We start from the raw sequence: 21,106 nt of genomic DNA, 5'->3' as shown, positions 1-21,106 counted from the left end.
CGCCATTGGTGCCTTCTCCCCTTCCTACCACCATCATTATCATCAGCAGCAGCAGCATCCTCCTCATCACAATCATCATACGGATAGATATAACTGGCCAATAAATCCTCTCTTACTCCCATAACATACTCTAAAGCCACTTTCATTAAAAACATTCATGTGGAACACATCAATATCAACCCTGGAGAACACCACAGTGTTTTGCCATATCCTCCCATCCACTAGCAAAGGTAAAGAACGTACGTACCTATCTTCTGAATTACCACAACCCACGAGTCACGCGAATTTGTGCAGACCACTGGCCCCACATGATAATTTTGTATATGATGGAGGTACTCATAAGACAGAGGCAAACCCTGAAGCATTGAAGGAGGTGCTCATAAGACAGACCACTAACTAACTAAATAACCATATATAAAGGCTCTATTAAAAACTTAGCCTTGTTTACAATAATGTTACCTGTTGAGATGAGACTGTATTTGAAATCACAAACAACACAAAGTCTGAAAAAAACAGATAGTAACGTGGATATATTATTTGCATTATCAAAACTAAAGCAATGTATAAAAACTAAATATCATTTAGTTTTACCTGCATTATACACAAGCCTAGTAGATGAAGGCCAAACTATATCTTTTGTTGGAGTCCCTGTTTGCATCTTCTTCGCCACCGGTCGCTTATTGGCATGTTCGGTTGCTGTAGGCTACTTCCTTGGCCTCCCTCTTGGCCTCTTCTCCTCCTTAGTGCCATTTATTATTTAAGCACTCCACAATCAGACCACAAAGTAACAACTAACAAAATCAATCAGGTTATAAACCTAAAATATATCATAGAACAAGTAACAAAATCAACCAGATTATAAACCTAAAGAAATCATACAATAACGAACAAAATCTAACATATAAATAACTAACAAAATCAATGAGATTATAAACCTAAAAAAATATCATACAACAACTAACAACATCAATGAGATTATAAACCTAAAGAAATCATACAACAACGAACAAAATCAGAAGACACCCGTGATTCGAAACAAATCACCCTAGCCAAGGTGTTCATGGTTTTCCCAAATTTGAGTTCTCTGTGTAATAGTTCAGGCGTTTGGTCGAGATTAGAAACTTGCATGAACCCAGAAGGTTGTGAGACTGTGGATGGGAGGCACCGACTGAAAACATTTTTTGCCCATCTGTTGTTAGTTGACTCGCTTTTGACTTTCTCATCTGTTGCTTGTGTTTTGGACCAATGCGTCAGCTTGTCAGAGGTCTCGTTACTAATCCATAGTGATGTTAGTGTTACTAAATCTGAAAGTTTCAAGTCTAAGTGCATGGCTTGTTGGCCTGGTTTGAAGTGGAGATGGGGAATATGGAGTGAACATAGGGAAGATTCATGGATAACGGATGGTATATCTAATTAATATCGCAGATCATCTGAGAAACACAGACTATGTGATATGAATTAAAACTATTGGGATTGATTATATATGAAAGCACAGGAAACCAACCTTCAGGACTTGCATTGTTTCGTCTGGTTTTTATAAATATTTATGCGTTAAGTAGGATTAATAATTAACGAATCTGTTTATGAATAATTGTCTAATTTTTTTAATATCTTATCCTATGGGATTGGTTATGAATCAAAGATAATGATGTTGGTAGTGATGTCTATGGGTATAGATGGAGGTTTAAATTGCATGAGGGGGTTTAGAAGTCATACATGTTATATATGACTTGGTTTATGACTTGGTTAAAGTATGCATTCTGGTTTACAACTTTCATAATCTACTGTCACGTGAAGAAAACCGACTCGACCATATTTCAATGGAATCTGATTTTTCATTAACTATAACCTAAAACCGATAAGAGTTTCCATCATCAATGCTATTAGGCATCATCTTATTTATTGATGCAAATTTTACAAAATTCATTCAAATGCATCCAAAGACAGTATTACGCTCCTTAATAGGAAAAATCATCATTTTAGAGTCTTGCATACTTTACAACTTATAAGTTTATAATCCATAATCTCATCAAGGGCGACAATAATATAAACATAGGCTCTGGGCCAAAAAGGAACGCGAGCAACAGTATGGGTTTGAGTTGGTTCAACTCAAAAACAACAGTACATGCAACTGAAAGCTGTAACTATTAAGGAGATCATGAATATTGTTTTGCCACATCTATATTTAAATACGAAACATCATTTTAGTTAACCGAATGCAAACAACTTTTACTAATTCTACTTTTCGCATCAGAATTTCTTTCATTCATAATGTTTTTCATAGTGCTTCTCTTGCTTGGGTATTTCGACTGACTGTGAATATAACTTTTCGAGTTCCTTAAACTTGGTAAACAAAAGAATTTATTTATTTGTTTGTACTAAGGTTTGGAATTTGGATCACTATAGTGAAAGGGCCTAGCGTTATTCGTTACACGGCTGGACTGATTATATGTTTGACTGGCCCTGAAACATGTGAATGCTTATACAACAACTCTTGTAAACCGAGTAATTGGCCATTTTCCTTAATGAGAATTGCATAGTTATCTCGATAGCTATAATAAAATGTTATCCCATACTTCTTAATGTTGCAAATTGAGTTGAAGCTGATGCAAATGTAAGTTGAGTTTCATTTGTCGGGTTTATATAGTTTCTCAATACAAGTTTCCATTATAATTAAGTCATAAATTCTCATAATCAAGTCTGATATTCGGAGCTATCATCTTCATAAATCCATTATAATTCATAAGAACAAACGAGCCATAACATAAATTAAAAATGCCAAAACGTCCACATAAATATAAATGTTTAAAAATGATATATGATGGATCTTACCTCATCACACTTGCGCTTCTAAGATGATTTGTGATGTTTAATTAGAAATATCACCTGTAATCCAAGACCGTCTTTCCCATCTCCACTTTAACCCAGGCCAACGAGTCATGCACTTAGACTTGAAAGTTTGAGATGTATCATAACTAACATTATAAGATAGGCCAAACGAGACCTCTAACAAGTTGACACATTGGTCCAACACACGAGCAATACACATAAACGTCAACGATGGGTCAGCTAACCTCAGACTCGCACATATTGTTTTCAATCCTTTCCTCCCATCGAAAATCTCCCAACCTTCTGGCTTCAAACAAGCTTCTAATTCTGACCAACCACCGGAACCAAGGCGCAGAGAACTCACGTTGGGGAAAACTTGTGAACACCTTCGCTAAGGTCAGTTTTGAATCGTCTCTTGCTGCGTTGGTCCGCGTACACAATGCTAGAGTTTCTAATGTTTTTGTGATTGGGAATTCCGAAAGTAAGGAGCCAATGTAGGAAGAAGTATCCAGCGAGAGTGTTTTCAAATTCTCAAACTTTTTGATTGTGAACGTGTGTGCGGGTTTAAGGTTGTAAATCGTAAGATGAAAGTGAGATAACATGGGAGCTTCAACATGAATCGCAGGGGGGCATGATGCATTTAATTACGAGTGTGATGAAGTTTGGGGTGATCAGCGTCAAAGAATCTAGCGAATCATAAAATGCGACGCAATGGAAGGCTTGGAGGTCGGGAAGGTGGAGCTTAAGATATTGAAGCTCTCTAATAACACTCAACTTAAGAACTTGAAGATTCGGGAAACACTGATTCAACTGATCGTTTAGGTGTTTGTCATCTACATCCACGTCTATCAATTCAAGTGCCAAACTTGTGAGCGTTGGCATTGGGTGCAAATTTTGCATAGAAAAAAGTCCGTACCCGAGCTTTAAGTTAACAAGATTATGACCTGGAATCAAAATTTCTTAATTAAGTAAAAACAATCAACTTAAATTGACCAAAACAGCTAACAATATATATTACTAGAAGATATAATATAATTGAACATGAGCTTACAATACGCAGAAATCAGCAGCAAAACATTCGACTTAGGTTTCGTATATGAAAACCTTGAAGGAACACCTACAGACATTGAAAGTGATTTCAAGGATCCGGAAACCTTAGGCAACCAGGCCCTAATGAAATCCTCGTCTCTGAAAATGAAATCATCGGTGTCGATACTCACCGATTCAACGGTTTTCCAACATTAAAATAAAATCCAAAAAATCTTCTTGAAAGAATTGGGATCCCTAGACCTTGAATTGATGCTTCTAGAATAAAGATTAATGGATCGAAGGCCCGGAAACACAGCATTGAAAGCCTTGGAAACCACTCGGCAACGAGCAACCTCAGCTGAGTTATTGAGTCGGCTCAGTATTTGGAGAAGCAACGAGTCATGGAGTTTGTCCATGGAACCGAGAGAGAAATAAAACTCAAAACCCTACAACGATAAACATATGCTATGCATTCTCTTTTGCAGTTCTATGGGCCTCCACCTGACAGGCTGACAGAAATAAAACAATGCATAAATAAAAGTTAGAATATTTTTTTAAAGTCAAAAGATACTTATATTGATGGTCATTAAACTCAAAACGATTACAATAAAGTGATAGGCAAACGGGTAACAAGCTGCGTCAGAACCCCTTTTGAATAGCAAAGCAAACGGTTGATTACTTCAGGCAATAATCTTCATTTGACTTGAAATATGTTTCTTAGTTTGACTCATCATCCGGTTTACCATCTTTTAATGGTTCGACAACCTAATGGTTTTCTAGTACAACCTGTGGAGGAAGTGGCGAAGCTTGGACTAAGACACCGAGGGGGCCGGATTCAAAATGTATACAAAATTTCACAAACGAAGGTGGCCGGGCACAAATTTTCGGCCAAAAAGGGCTAAGTTTGCACTACGTAAAAAAATTTTCGGCCGAAAACGGCTAAATTTTACACTACGTATAAAAATTTTGGGTTGAAAATGGCTAAATTTTACACTACGTATAAATAGTTTTGGCCGAAAACGGCTAAATTTACACTACGTATAAATAATTTGGGCCGAAAACGGCTAAATTTACACCACGTATAAAAAATTCCAGACGAAAACGGGTAAATTTACACTACTGCGTAAAAAAACAGGGGGCGGGCCCCTAGGCCCTAAGCAATCTTCGCCACTGTGTGGAGGCGGTATTGGAATCGAAAAAATGTTATCATGTCGTTATAATTTGGATTGTTTGTGGTCATATTATTAAAGAGATTGAAATGATAGAGATGATTAGGTACTTTTATAAAAGATTATTTATATTGAGAAAAATGAGTAATTAATGAGGTAAACAAAATATTTTCTTGGGTTTTGATCGATCTTGAAAACGATAATATTTTGTAATTCATATTTTTGTTTTAATAAAGCTTTAATGTTCTGGGGATGAATTAGTTTTTTTTTAACCTGGCCCGCCTCCTCGTCCGTCTCCTTGTCCGGCATCCAGACCCATGGTTACAACGCGTGCCGTTTTTTTTGGACTTCATCGAAACACAAGCATTATGTATGCTCTTTATGAGTAGTTTATCATTTACTAGGCACGGTTTTGTGGTGTTGAAATCACTTTCAACGTCAAATCTTTGTGTGTTCTCTTGGGTACTATGAGTCATTAATTAATGTAATTAAGAAATTTAGTGTATTTTCACATAGTTTTTTTAAGATGTGCCATCATCTTCATCTTTCTGATCTCAATTTCATCTTGCACACATTTTCATGTTATATCGATTTCTAGACTTTAATGTTCCATTTTCGGCAAGGCCAACCCTGAAGAAATTACGTGATCCCTAACTACCTGCATGCATGGTGGCTCGTTCGTGTGGTGGTTACGTATCTTGAGGTGGAAGAATAAGCCACGTCACCCTCGTGGATTAGTGTGTTACGTGTTTCCTTTATTTATGCTTAAAATAATGGGTCAATTGGTGAATCTTTTACTGATTGATTTTAGCAAGTTAGTTCAGATTTATTAGGCTTCTTTTAGTATTTGGGATTCTTTATTCAAGTCTAAAAGGACTTCTTGTAAAAGGACTTATCAAATATAACTTTTTAAAAAGAAGTTTTCAAGAAAAGTGTTTGGATTAACTTATAAATAATAAATCAATAGGCGATAAATTGGTGTTAAATTGATGGTGGTAGGGTTAAATTGATGGTGATAGGGATAGCTGCAAAGGTTAAATTGATGATGGTAGGGATGTAGTTGAGAGCCATAGATGTTAAATTGGTGTTAAATTGATGATGGTAGGGATGTAGTTGAGAGATGCGGGTGTTGAATTAAATTGTTTGTGGCAAGGTGTAGTTGAGAGCTTGGTGGTGGTAGGGATGATTGAGAGCTGCAAGGTGACTTCTCATCAAACCCAAAAGTTCATAAAGTTAGGATTTCTTAACTTTAAAAAACTTTCCTTTTTACACTTGGTGAGAAGTTAAAACCCAAAAGAACTTTTGGGTTACCAAACATCTCCAGAAGTTAATAAAGCCAAAAGGAGTGCTCAATAAGGAATCCCAAACACCACCTTAAATGGGTGTTCCATCTCATGTACGTATTATTCAGTTTTCTCAGTTAATGAAAATTACGAGCCTTTGATTTCTATCGTTCTCATCTTTATTTGTCTAAAAATACCATCAAGCCCAACCTTGATAAATGGAGCAACGTAGAGGTGAGCAAAAAGCCGGGCTGGGTACATATGGTTTCTAACCTGAACCGAAATAATTTTGGAAACCACGTAGTTAGTGTGAGATGTGAGAACAAAAACCCGGGTTGGGCAGCGAATATGGTTTGGACTCAGAATCGATTATCGGGTGCGTGGAGGCCCGCAGTAATATGAAATTCCAATATATGAAACACCTATATAAATAAATGCATGCCATATATTGTATCTTAGTGTTTTTATAGTGAGTCGCCAAAATTTGTTTTCATGGACAAACTCCATGACTCTCTGCTTCTCCATATACTGAATCGACTCGATGACTCAGCTGACGTTGCACGCTGCTGAGTCGCTTCCAAGGCTTTCAATACTGTGTTTCCAGGCCTTCGATCGATTAATCTTAACATCAATTTAAGCTTTCGGGATTCAAATTCTCTCAAGAAGGTATTTCTGGATCTTATTTTGAAACTGGAGACTGTTGAATCGGTCTGTATCGGCATACGTGACAACCTCAACGAAGACGAGTTCTTTAAGGAGTGGCTGCCAAGGGTTTCTGAATCGTTGAAATCATTGTCAATGTCTGGTAGACGTTTTTCACCCTGTGGGCGTGCTAAATCGAATGTTTTGCTGCTGATTTCTGCATATTGTAAGTACATGTTTATAGTTTCTGGTTATGTGTGTGTGTGTGTATATCGAATGGACAAATTGTTTTCATATATTATCAAAAAAAAAGGATCCTTAATAGAGAGCATGTAAACGGGCAACAGGCTGCTTCGGCGTCGTTGAGTTACTGTGCAGGACCCGCTGAACTCTTTTTAAAAAGACTTCTATGTGCAGGTCACAATCTTGTTACCTTAAAGCTCAAGTCCGCATGGCTGTGTACGCATAATTTGAATCCCGTGGCAATGCTAACAAGTTTGACACTTGAAGATATTGATTTCAATGATGAAAACCTAAACGAGTTGAACAAGTGTTTCCCTAATCTTCAAGTTCTTAACATGGAAGGTGTTAGAGGGCTTAAAAATCCCGAGATCCGCCATCTCAACCTCAAAGCCTGCCTTTTGGCGGATGTATATTCTGATTATCTACCATCTTTGACTCTTATCACACCCAATCTCATTGCCCTCAAAATTGCATGTTTCACGCAACCTGCAATTCATGTTGAAGCTCCCATGTTATCTCACTATCATCTAAGCATTACTGCCATTTATCCAGAAGGCGTATTCACCTCCGTACAGTATGAGAAGCCAAGAGTGTGGTCGGACACTTACTATATTAGCTCCTTACTTTCAAACTTCTCAACCACAAAATCACTACAAACTCTGAAACTGTATTTGGGAAGGAAGGGAATAAGAGACACCCCGGATTCAAAAGTGAGCATAATCAAGGTTTTGACGCCTTTCCCGAACGTGAGTTCTGAACGTATTAATTCACGTGTTTGGTCGGAAATAGAAGCCGGTTTCAACCCAAAAGACTTGGAGAATTTTAATGTTAGAAAAGAATTGAAATCAATATGTGCATATCTAATTTTCGGTGACCTGTCATGGACTATTTCATCTGTTGCTTGCGTTTTGGACAGATGTGTCGGCTTGTCAGAGGTCTCGTTGCTCATCCATAGCGATGTTAGTGGTAGTGAATCATCTAAAAGTTTCATGTTGAAGTGCATGGTACTTTGGCCTGGTTTGAAGTGGAAATGGGGAATATGGAATGAACATAGGGAAGATTCATGGATAACCGATGGTATATATGATAAAACACCACGGATCATCTAAGAAACACAGATTTTGTTTATTGAATTAAAACAACTAGGATTGATCATATATGAAAACACAGGAAGCTAACCTTCAGGACTTGCATTGTTTTGTCTGTTTTTTACAAATATTTTATGTTTTAAAAGAATAATAAAGACTATGTTTATTAAATACTTATCTATCTTTTATATAACTTATCCTATCAGGCTGAGAAGAAAAGGATTCAGAATTTTGTGCATATTTTTTTTAATTGGCATGTTGTGATTTGTGAGATGATTTGATAATGAATCAAGATGGATCATTGAAGTAAATAAGAAGTCATACCAGTTATGGCTTAATCAAAGTATACAGTCTGGTCTTCTGGTTTACAACTTTCATAACTTTTGTCACGTGAAGATAACCGTCCGACCAAATTTCTTGAAATCCTGATTTACCATAATCCTAAAACCAGTATATATGAGTTTTTAAAATGTATGAATGGTTTTGCCAAATTTTGAATGTATATGATCTTACCATTCTTGTTTCTTGACTTTACGCTTTATTCGGGTACACACATTGATTCAATTTATTAAGTATCTTCAAGGGCATATCAAATTAATCCCTTTGTCAATATGATTAATAAATATAAAGTTGTAAAAAAATAAAGCTACAAGAAAGCACAGGTTAAACTCAGAGCATTGTAGTTTTGGGCTGAGATAACGCTCAAAGGGCTTCAACGATTGGCTTCTAGACTTCCACAATATCTTTATGTCTGGTTCTGGTCCGGTCTTGGGTCTTCATAACCTCCACAATGGTTAAGTTGTGGGGTTGTAAATAGTTTATGAAAACAAATTTTAAGTTATTAAAATGGTCGAGACGAGCAGGTTGTGTTGACACGTCCAAACACATTTGGGCAAAAACTGTTGGGTTAATCGTTTTCCTCGTGGGTCACACGAGTAACAGGTCTGCAGGTGAACCGGTCGTGGGACGAGGTTGTGGATCAGTTCTTGATGGTCCACAATACCATCGGTTTCTTAAATCAAACCATGGTGCAAAGATATTGGTCTATGGTTATTTGTTTCATACAAACCTCTAAGAAAGAATAATGGGATTTCAGAGTGCATTTCAGTGGAGAAGAATGCAGGCAGGAAACAAACGAGAAAGTAAGTAGGAGATCTTAAAACGACGAAAAAGTTAACAAGTTAAAAAAATTTTGTTTAGATATAATTACATTCAAAGATACGTAAAGAACAAATTACAAAGAGAAAACAAAAATGTAGAACTTATTAATATCAAAACAATAAAGATATTGCAACTTGGTTTGGAAGTCTTCAAGTTATTTCAAGCGATTTCTCTCGATCTTATTTTGAAGTTGGAAACTGTTGAATTGGTGAGTATCGATTTCGTCCTCATCGAAGAGGATTTCCTTAAGGTCTGGCTGCCTAGAGTTTCCGGATCGTTGAAATCATTGATTCACTGTCGATGTCTGGTGGTATATCTAATTCGTCATCACAAATCATATAAGTATATTTCTCTGAATCTCAACGGTTGAAGCTCCTATGTTATCTCACTTTCGTCTTGGTGTTAATACTCTTAAACATGCACTAAAAGAGTTTCAGAATTTGAAAACACTTTGGCTGGACTCTCGCAATATTGGCTCCTTACTTTCAAAATTCCCAATCACAAAAACACTGACATTGTATTCGCAACTCAAGGAACCAGGATACGCTCTAGATTCAAAACTGAGCCTAGGGAAGGTGTTCATTATTTTCCCAAATGTGAGTTCTCTGTGTATTAATTCAACTGCTTGGTCGGAAATAAATGCTTGTTTGAACACAAAAGACCGGGAGATTTTGGGTGGGAGGAAAGGATTGAAAACAATATGTGCATATTTGAATTTCTTTGACCCGTCGTTGGCTTTCTCATCTGTTGCCCGTGTGTTGGATCAATGCATCAGCTTGTCAAATGTCTCATTGCTCATACATGGTGATGTTGTTGATACTGTATCTAAAAGTTTCATGTCTAAGTGCATGGCTCGTTGGCCTGGGTTGAATTGTTGTGTGTTCGCGGGACCTGAACCAACAAAAACAAGTGTTTCTAATTGATCATTACTTTTTCACACAGTACCTTTTAAGATGTGCCATCATCTTCATCTTTCTGATCTCCGTGTTATATCGATTTCTAGACTCTAGTGTTCAAATTCCGTCAAGGCCAACCCATCCTTGATAAACGAGCAATGTAGAGGTGAACAAAAAGCTGGGTTGGGCACATAAGGGTTATAACCCAAACCGAAATAATCTTGGAAATCAATTAGTGTGAGATATGAGAACAAAAAGCCGGGTTGGGCACAAAATATTGTTTGGACTCAGAATCGATTGTTTTGGCACACAGTAATAAGAAAGTCCAATATAAAGTATAAAACTCCAGAATAAATATATGACTAAATTCACCATTTTCGGTCAATTTTTTTGCCCTAAAATTTCCAAACTCAAATGGTAAAATGAACCGAACCAAAACCAAATAGTTTGAAATATCCAAAATCATATATTTTTTGGTTTTAGCCCAAAGCCGCGCCAACCCCCCCCCCCCCCCCCCTAATTGCTTCCATGCACAAACTCCATGACTCGCTGCTTCTCCAAATACTGAGTCGACTCGATGACTCAGCTGGCGTTGCTCGTTGCCGAGTATCTTCCAAGGCTTTCAATGCCGCGCCGCCGTCGTGTCTACCACCAGATCCGGCCTCAAGCCACTGCCGCGCCGCCGTCGCCGGAAAAGCGATTTCCGGCCTCAAGCCACTGCCGCGCCGCCGTCGTGTCTACCACCAGATCCAGTCACCACCACCGGCTACCAGTCATCGCGGCCAAGATAATTGTTCGCCGGAAAAGCACTCCTTGCCGTAGAATCTCTAATTCCGGCGGTTGCTGCCACCATCACCAACTCCACGGCCACCAAAAAACAAGATCCGGAGACCTTCCTGAACCACCACCCTTATAACCATCATAATACACACAACAAATCCAACCCGGAAAACCAACATCATCTTAAATTTGGCTGTGAAACTCCCAGATGTACAAAGACGAACTTCAAGCACGATTATTTCCTCAAATCTTCAAACATCAAACTTTAGTTTCAAAACTTCAACGGAATTAACGTCTCGGTTCGGGTAATAACGGAAATAGAACCCGAATATCAAGAGCAAAGTTGAATTATAAGATTCGACCCGCTCTGTTACCAATTGTAGGTCCTAAAATGACCACCGAACGGTTTTGCTCTCGATAAACGTGTCGAGACGGGTGCGGTATAAACAAACGATCGAACATAAATATAAATATAATATAAAGGATGGTGAACGACTCCGTAATCGGTAAAAGATTTATACAATAAACGAACCGATCCCACCCAATGTGAGCTCCCCTTGGGTGGTTGTTTACACCATAGAAAGGCACTCATAAATAAAACAATAAAGTCCTATTTATGGCAAAACACAAACAATCTAGAAGATCTTCTCCCGTTGAAGTTAAACGCGTGTTAAAGCTCTCGTTTCGTGTCTAGTTTTTTTGTCGGCCTCAATTATTTACTTGGTCATTAAATATAAAACGGGTTTCTTAATTTGATATCGCTAATCACACTTTTTAGCCTTACATCTGCTGCTAAGGGTGATTCTGAAGACCTAGTTGATTGTGTCACATATTCAACAGAAATCTAATCGAGATGGCTTTTATTTGGCATCAAACAATCTGAAAGCTTACAAGGATGTTGTTAGGGTATAAAATGTGATTTACTCTGTATTCGCTTAGCGCGTATGGTTACACTGACATGTTTTTGAATATTAGGCGCTGCATATACCAACCATTGCTGCAGTAGACGGTGATATAACTCTTGATCATCCAATGGACCCGGAAAGGAACAAAAGCATTCTGGTTGAGGCGCCATGTTCTGTGAGAAACCGGAAATGGAAACCCAAGGTATGCTAATGTTTTTTTCCCTGAAATATGTTATATTTACGGCCACCCGACGGTTGACCGCAAGCTAGCAATGCCTTCAAAGAAAAATTATCTGTAAGTACGAAATTAAACTGTTTAATAAAAATAAAATAAAAACATTTAACTAACCAGTGTTAAATTCGAGGACCCCAACACTTCCACCTCCTGGAGGGTCAAGCATATTATCAACCAAGTTCAACTCAAAAATTTCATTAAACCTCTCTTGCAGCCGGTCAAAAATTACATCTAAGTCCAACAAGGGCTGAGCCCTTTTAAGAAGGAGACCAAATACTCAAGTAACTCTTCAAATATTTATGGTAAGATCTGGAAAAAAAAAGTTAAATTATTTTTAGTGTTCACATATCTGCTAGAAAATTAAGTGTTTTTCCTTTGCTTACATTGAAGTGTAGCCCAAGATGATAAAGCAGCAAGGAAGAATGGTTTTGTTTCTGTTTCAATTTGTCATATTTTTCTTGAAATTGTACATTCAAACAAATGAATATACATTTTTTTTGGCATGTAGGTTGGAGGTAGCGGTTCTGGACACAGGAGGGGTTGTTGGAGGCAAGGAGGAAATATAAATCCACTTTGTTCTAGTGTGTGCGTCTCTCTATAACTATAGATTTCTTGGTTTTAAATGGATTGTGGAGTATTGCTTTTTAAAGATCTGGTTTTGATACTGTGCACACAGATTGTTGGTTTTATCATTTACGGTTCAGTTAATTGAGTAGTGTTTGATGGTAGTTTTGATATTTTGTTGTTTATGGTTTTGGCATCCGATAGTGCACAACAGAATCGATTAGGCTGGTCGTGGTTAACCGGTTAAATCTAGTATTGAGACCAGTTTCATACAGGGGCAGAATATTAGTTGAACCAGCTAGGTTATAAATCCCTGTGAAGGCTTGGCTTGTTAGTGATGGTTATAAATCCAGCTAGCATGTGTTATACGTGTACAAACCATCGATGTCCTAATTTACACAACAATCAAAATGATTTGATCATTTATTCGACCTGTAGAATTAGGTTCGTGTTGGTTGGATAGTGTGTGTTCTTGGAATGCATATGATGTAGTTTGAGCCCGACCCCTTCGTTCTTATGCTCGGTAGTATATATTTGTCATTTTTGGGCCGAAAATTTTTATGAATTTACCCGTTTCCGACCGAAATTTTGAGCCCGACCCCCTCTGGTTTATGAAGTTTTTTATACATATTGAGTCTGGGCCCCTCAGCGTGTATGTCTAAGCGAATATGATTTGGACTCAGAATCGATTATCGGGTGCATGGAGGCCCGTAATAATATGAAATTCCAATATAACACATCGATATAAAAAAATGCATGCCATATATCATATCTTAGGGTTTATAGTGAGTCGCCAAAATTTGTTTTCATGGACAAACTCCATGACTCTCTGCTTCTCCATATAATGAGTCGACTCGATGACTCAGCTGACGTTGCATGCTGCCGAGTCGCTTCCAAGGCTTTCTATTGTGTTTCCAGGCCTTCGATCGATTAATCTTAACATCAATTTAAGCTTTCGGGATTCGAATTCTCTAAAGATGGTATTTGTGGATCTTATTTTGAAACTCGAGACTGTTGAATCGGTCAGTATCAACATATGTGACAACCTCAACGATGACGAGTTCTCTAAGGAGTGGCTGCCCAGGGTTTCTGAATCGGTCAGTATCGTTGAGTAACAAGTCTGCATGTGAACCGGTCATGGGGCGAAGTTGTGGATCAGTTCTTGATGGTCCTTGTCAACTTCTTTTTTGACGTAAAGGAAGTACAATTCTCAACTTTAGTAGTAGGGTAATACAAAACCATCGGTTTTTAAAATCAAACCATGGTGCACAGTTGCCGGTGTATGATTATTTGTTTCATACAAACCTATAAGGAAGAAATGAGATTTCAGAGTGCATTTCAGTGGAGAAGAATGCAGGCAGGCAACCAACGAGAAAGTACGTAGGAGATCTTAAAACGAAGAAAAAGTTATCAAGTTAAGAAAATTATGTTTAGATATAATTACATTCAAAATACGTAAAGAACAAATTACAAACAGAAATCACTGTCTAGAGTTTCCAGATCGTTGAAATCACTGTTGATGTCTGGTGTTGGTTTTTCACGTAGTCTAATTAAGTTCATGTTTATATGTACTTTCTAGTAATGCTCATTCAGCACTTTATAATTTTTTTTTTGAATCTAATATTTTTTTTTTTACTCCAATATGCAGCTATTTTATATAATTTACTATAAAACGATTACAATAAAGTGGCAGGCAAACGTGCAACAAGCTGCGCCGCAACCCCCTTTGTTTTAATTAATTAAGGAGTATTGCTTCCTTTGATATATGCAGGTCATAATCTTGTTAACCTAAATCTCAATTGTGCATTGTTGTCTATGCACAGTTTGGATCTAATGCCAATGCTAACAAGTTTAACACTTCAATCTACAAGATTAGAAGACAGAGACCTAAACGAGCTGAATAAGTGTTTCCACAATCTGCAGGATCTTAAATTGATAAATGTTAGAGGGCTTGAAGATCCTAAGATACACCTTCTTAACTTAAATATTATCGTAATTCTCTATCGTCTTTGACTCTAATCGCCCCCAACCTCATCACACTCAAAATAAAAGGTTTCGTACGGTTTGCAATTCAAGTTGAAGCTCCCATGTTATCTCGCTTTCGTTTTAGTGTCAATACTCTTAAACAAGCACTCAAAGAGTTTCAGAATTTGAAAATACTTTGGCTGGACTTTCGCAATATTGGCTCCTTACTTTCAAAATTCCCGATCACAAAAACACTAACATGTATTCGCAACTCAAGGAACCAGGAGATGCTCTAGATTCAAAATTAAGCCTAGGGTAGGTGTTCATTATTTTCCCAAATGCAAGTTCTCTGTGTATTAATTTAGCTGCTTGGTCAGAAATAAATGCTTGTTTGAACACAAAAGACCGGGAGATTTTGGGTGTGAGGAAAGGATTGAAAACAATATGTGCATATTTGAATTTCTTTGGCCCGTCGTTGGCTTTCTCATCTGTTGCTCGTGTGTTGGACCAATGCATCCGCTTGTCAAATGTCTCATTGCTCATACATGGTGATGTTGTTGATACTATCTAAAAGTTTCATGTCTAAGTGCATGGCTCGTTGGCCTAGGTTGAAGTGGAGATGGGGAATATGGAAAGAAAGACTGGATGATTGATGTAGGCCCAAGTGTAGAAGAGCGGGCCATGGTGTTTCTGGAGGCCCAAGATCGCGCTTCAAAAGGGGCTGCACGAAAATGGGCATAACTTGGGCTACGGGCCTCCGTTTCAGGCGTGCTACCAGTCAAAACGACCGTTGGAACATGGGGCTGCATTGTGGTAACCGCTAAAAGCGGGTTATCCCGTTTATTTTTCCAAAATAAGGCTTCTAGATACACTTTGGGCCACTTTTGTGTTTTTCGTCTAGTTTTCGGGTTTGTTTTGGGCTGTTGTTGGGCCTTTGGTTGTTTGTGTTGGTTTGTGTTGGTCTGTTGAAATTTAGTTCATAAACCTGAAGGCCTAACATTAGAGTAGTATTGACTTTATGTTGACCAAATTGACAGCTGAAGTTGAATTTTAGAAGACGAAAAACTAAACGAGTTGAATAAGTGTTTTCCTAATTTCAAGTTCTTAACTTGCAGATCCTAATATCATCCTTCTCAACCTCAAAACAAGTCGTGTGAGAGTATGTTTTATGAACTAAAACATATATTCTATTTACTGTTTCCTTATTTGTCTTATGTTCGTCTTTCTTGCTTCCTAGTTTACACAATAGCTCTCAGTTGGGACAGATCATATATGAAAACACGAGGAATTAACCTTGAGGACTTGCATTGTTTTATCTGGCCGGTTTTGTATCGGACTTATAAGTGATCAATTCGTTCATGTTTATTGGCTAACTGATATAAAATTTGATTGGAATTAAATCGTTAATGTGTTAATTGAAGGTTTATTAGATTAATTTCATCACGCTTGACTTGTTTGAGGTCAAAATTGATGAGAACTACAATTATTGTTAACCAAGGAAATTTGTTCGTGGTAAAGACAAGATACACTTGGACCAAAAAAACCTGTGCTCAAAAATAATATATTTTTGAACATAGGTTTTTCCGGTAAAAAAATGGACTAAAGTAGGGGTTTATGTAAAGTATTAATAAGCTATACCCATGCTACGGGTTGTTTCATGCCATAAATAAACTCGAACACTCAAGAAATCTGCTGGACAGACGGATTCACATCTCTTGCAACCGACACAATCCTCTGTTCTTGGAGCAGAAGCTATTTGTTTAAAAGGATTCAAATTATGTGCATGTTTCTTGTAACTTGACATGTCAATAATATTTCTATTGGTTGCTTGTGTGTGAATTGTGACTTGTGAGACAATTTTAATATTTATAGAAGATGATAAAGTTGGTAGAGATGTCTTCATGTATGGATCATTGAAGTAAAGAACTAAAGATGGGGTTTAACTTGTATGAGGGGGTCCTTAAGTTCGCAACTTTCATAATTTTAGTCACATGAAGAAAACCAACCCAACTAAATTTCATGGGAAACTTGATTATTCGCCATAGCCCTAAAACCGATTACTTGTCAGTTTGAAATATATGAATGGTTTCGCCAAATTTCGAATGTATGAGATTTTACGCGTTATTGACTTCAAGACATTTGATTCTGATATATACATTGAGTCAAATTATTAAGTATCTTCATGGGTATACCTAAATTAATCTCACTCTTAATATGATTAATAAATATAAAAGCAATAAGCAAATAAAACTACTAGAATGCATGACGGGTCCGATTGGATTGACCCAAAACACTTTATGTCTACACCCCTATTAATATAATTAACAAATATAAAGCAATAAGCAAATAAAACTACTAGAATGAAATGTCCAAACTTCAAAGTTTAAACACAACAACAGTAACAATACAATATATAATACAACACATAATTCTTATCCAATTAATTAATAGTGTTATTTTTCTTTTTCTTTTTTTTTAAAAAAAAAAATTAATGTAAATATTTACCTTCGGTTTTGTCAAATGAATTCATGGGTTTACACCCCTAATGGGAAATATATATATATATATATATATATATATATATATATATATATATATATATACCTATATATATATATAGGTATTGGATTATTTTTGAAGTTTTTATACAGCGAGAAGTGCGAGAAGTGAATGTGTAACTCCATTAATCCCTAATTTCATTCTCTTTCTTATGTGTAGGTGCGCTATGTAGGTGCATATGTATGCGTGTAGGTACGTATGTTTGTATATGTGTATGTGTGTTTGTATGTGCGTAGGTACATAGGTTTGAATGTAGCCCGGTACATTTATATGTTTGTAGGTAGGTTTGAATGTGTAATTAAGACACAAATACAACCAACCTACATATATGTATGTAACATCATATGAAAGGGAGTGAAATTATGGATTAATGAAGTTATACATTCACTTCTCGCACTTCTCGCTGTAATATCATTTCTCGCAAGATCCATCCCCTATTTATATATATAAGGATATTTATGTCTTATAGCATTTGATTATAGAAGCAATTCATTGCACGCCGTACAATCAGTTTGTTATCTTTTGTGTCGTTTAGCTCAATATATTGAAATAATGAGCATTAATTTTTGTTTGTTTAAAGTATGATGTAATTATTTACCTTCGGTTTTGCTAAACATATATTTGAAAATACATGAAGATATATATGTCTTATAGTCTTCGATTAAAGAAGTAGTCTGTAGTTGACTGTACGATTAGTTTGTTAACTTTTGTCTCGGTTAGCTCGACATCTTGAAATAATGAACATTAATTAATAGTTGGTTTTTTTTTGTTTGTTTAAAATATGTTGTAAATATTTACCTTCGGTTTAGCTTAACAGATTTATGAGTCCACACCCCTAATTGGAAATATATAAAGATATTTATGTCTTATAGTCTGCCATTAATTAAGCAGTTCGATGTAGACCGTATGATCAGTATTTATCTTTTGTGTCGTTTAGCTTTGATATATTGAAATAATGAGTATTTATTAATAGTGCTGAGTTTTTTTTGTTTAAAATATGATGTAAATTTTTACCTTTGGTTTTGCTAAACAGATTCATAGGTTCACACCCCTAATTAAATATACATGAAGATATTTATGTCTTATAGTCTTAAGATTAGAAGAGCTTGATATATTGAAATAATAAGCATTAATTAATAGTATTAATTTTGTTTGTTTGTTTAAAATTTGATGTAAATATATTCCTTCGGTTTTGCTAAATAGATTTATGGGTTTACACCCCTAATGGGAAATGCATGAACATATTTATGTCTTATAGCCTTCAATTATAGAAGCAGTTCATTACAGGCCGTACGATCAGTTTGTTATCTTTTGTGTCATTTAGCTCGATATATTGAAATAATGAGCATTAATTAATAGTGTTGATTTTTTTTAAATCTTAATTATTTAAATATTTACCATCGGTTTTCTAAATAAAATCATAGGTTCACACCCTAATTGGAAATACATGAAGATATTTGTGTCAGTTAGCTCGATATATTAAAATAATGAGCATTAATTAATAGTGTTGATTTTTTTTAAATCTTAATTATTTAATATTTACCATCGGTTTTTCTAAACAGATTCATGGGTTCACACCCAAACTGAAAATACATGAGGATATTTGTGTCAGTTAGCTTGATATATTAAAATAATGAGCATTAATTAATAGTGTTATTTATTTTTTTAAATATAATGTTACCATCTTTCTATAAATACTCTCCATTCTTCCCCATTTCAATCCTACAAAACGAGCTATAATATCTAATCTTTGCACACATACTCACATATACCAAGGTTTATCAGAAGTAGTAAGCAGCGCACCATGACTCAGAATGGTAGGATCTATCATTTGATTTAATTTTTTCATAGTTGAATCTATTGATTGTGCCTACTTGTTTTGAAATGAATCTTCTACCTAGGTTATTTTTGTTGAGTTTAGTTAAAGTCATATCATGTTTTCTAATCACTTTGAAGTAGATCTTGTTTATGATATACGAGCAGAATAATAACTCTCTTTTTCTATTGTAAAGCACTTCAATTTAAATATTATGTTTAGTCTAATTTCGGGATATCCCCAAATGTAATTTCTTGTTATCGATTTGAGACAGATAGTTTTTTTCACATAATATTATTAAGAATATTTATTTTGGTCTTTAAGTTAGCTAGGATTTGTATCACATGGTCAAAATCACAAAATTATTTTAATCCTTTTTACATTTTAATATTCTTATCATTTTAGATACCTTTCTTATTGATTTGGTGAATGTGCCTTGGTGGCAATGCTATTAATTTGCTCCATTCTATTTTATTTGTTATTAAATTTGGATTACGTGATTTACAATTTATTTTTCTTTTTGTTTTTTAATAGATTAGCCGGAAGAACAACCAACTTCAAGAAGATGGAAGACTGGTTGAAAAGAGTAATTATTTGCCAAAGAAACCAAGGAAAGATGGTGGATTTGTTTTTTCAAAATGGTATGTTTTTAATCTATTTTGTTGTTTTTTATTTTTGCTTAATTATTATATGTTTTCTCACTCTATACACCGATCTTTGACAGTCTACCAAAATCCGCTCATAACATGTTGATTATTCATAGCTATGTGTCATATATGTTGATAGCACTTAGGCCTATAATAAGAAGGTTGTCATTCTTCTTATTCCATCTAATAGAATAAAGAAGTATAAGCCACATTTGAAGTTTGTTCTCAGAACTAGAGAAGACGCATACCATCCACAACCTTCCAATCTGCATGTAGGACAACCTCAACCACTGTCGCGGTCGCCTACCTACGAATGCCCAATATGCTATGATTCTTTCGCCAAGCATATTGGGCATTCGTAGGTAGGCGACTGTGACAGTGGTTGAGGTCAGGTCTTCAGCAAAAGAATCATAGCATATTGGGCATTCGTAGGTAGGCGACTGTGACGATGGTTGAGGTCAGGTCACGCTACAATGCTACTTGCATATTAGATGGTTGTTGGTCATTTGTTCCAACATAGAAAATTGGGTAGGCAGTTAGTGGGTCGTCTGGATCAGGTATATGCTTCATCTACTAGTTGTATAATGAAGAGTGGGTAGAGCTTCATCAATTGTAGTTTAAGTGTTCATTTGAGGAAGTGCAAGTTTAGGAATAGAAATTAGTATTTTATTGTTTTTTTTACTCCTATGTTTGTGATGTGTATGGTTGTATGTAGCACAATGTGTTTAATGAATAATGTAACAAGCTTTCATTTTTCATTCACTTGTAGATGGTGAATTTGAATTAAATAACTCTAATTCTAGAACAGGAATTCTAAAAAATGTAAGACTAAAAGTAATTATAAACTCATAACCATAATCAAAGTTTTATTGAAAAGCCCAACTTAAAAAAAAAACAAAGAAAAACCATACCCAACAAACCCCACCAACCATTTAGCTAAACATATTGCTTTTTTTTGGAACATGATAATTTACTATTTTTCCATCCAAAAATACTTTGCATTTTACGAACGCAGATTGAGCGTCTGAAATGACCATCAAAATCACCTTCTTTATTCTATTTGCTATAATCTTTGAGATCACCTTACTAACTGACCCAATCAGGTTGATCACTTATCACCTTCTTTATTTTATTTGCCATAACCCAATTAGGTTGATCGGGCATGGTCTTTTACTTTCGAAACAATGATGAAGGTTGATCGGGCGAGAACACCCCCCCCCCCCCGCCGATTTGTGGGGCGATAAGGGTGGGGGGGATCTATTTATCGCCGTTCTTCCCCTTTCTTTTTATTATTA

General features: G+C 36.1%; 3 pseudogenes; 2 read left to right on the top strand and 1 right to left on the bottom strand.

Moving 5' to 3' along the window:
• Nucleotides 1-12: 12 nt before the first annotated feature.
• On the bottom strand, nucleotides 13-5,346 carry LOC143618422 (F-box/LRR-repeat protein At4g29420-like; annotated as a pseudogene).
• A 1,456-nt stretch (nucleotides 5,347-6,802) lies between these two features.
• LOC143618421 (F-box/LRR-repeat protein At4g29420-like) lies at nucleotides 6,803-12,861 on the top strand (annotated as a pseudogene).
• An 820-nt stretch (nucleotides 12,862-13,681) lies between these two features.
• LOC143618427 (F-box/LRR-repeat protein At4g29420-like) lies at nucleotides 13,682-15,442 on the top strand (annotated as a pseudogene).
• The last annotated feature ends 5,664 nt before the right edge of the window (nucleotides 15,443-21,106 follow it).

This window comes from Bidens hawaiensis, unplaced genomic scaffold (genome assembly GCF_021521415.1).
Source record: "Bidens hawaiensis isolate Kalapana, Puna unplaced genomic scaffold, B.hawaiensis_p1.1 tig00074861_1, whole genome shotgun sequence".
NCBI classification, from domain to species: Eukaryota; Viridiplantae; Streptophyta; class Magnoliopsida; order Asterales; family Asteraceae; genus Bidens; species Bidens hawaiensis.
The sequence above is the reverse complement of the archived record's forward strand: the minus strand, read 5'-3'. Positions and strand labels throughout refer to the sequence as shown.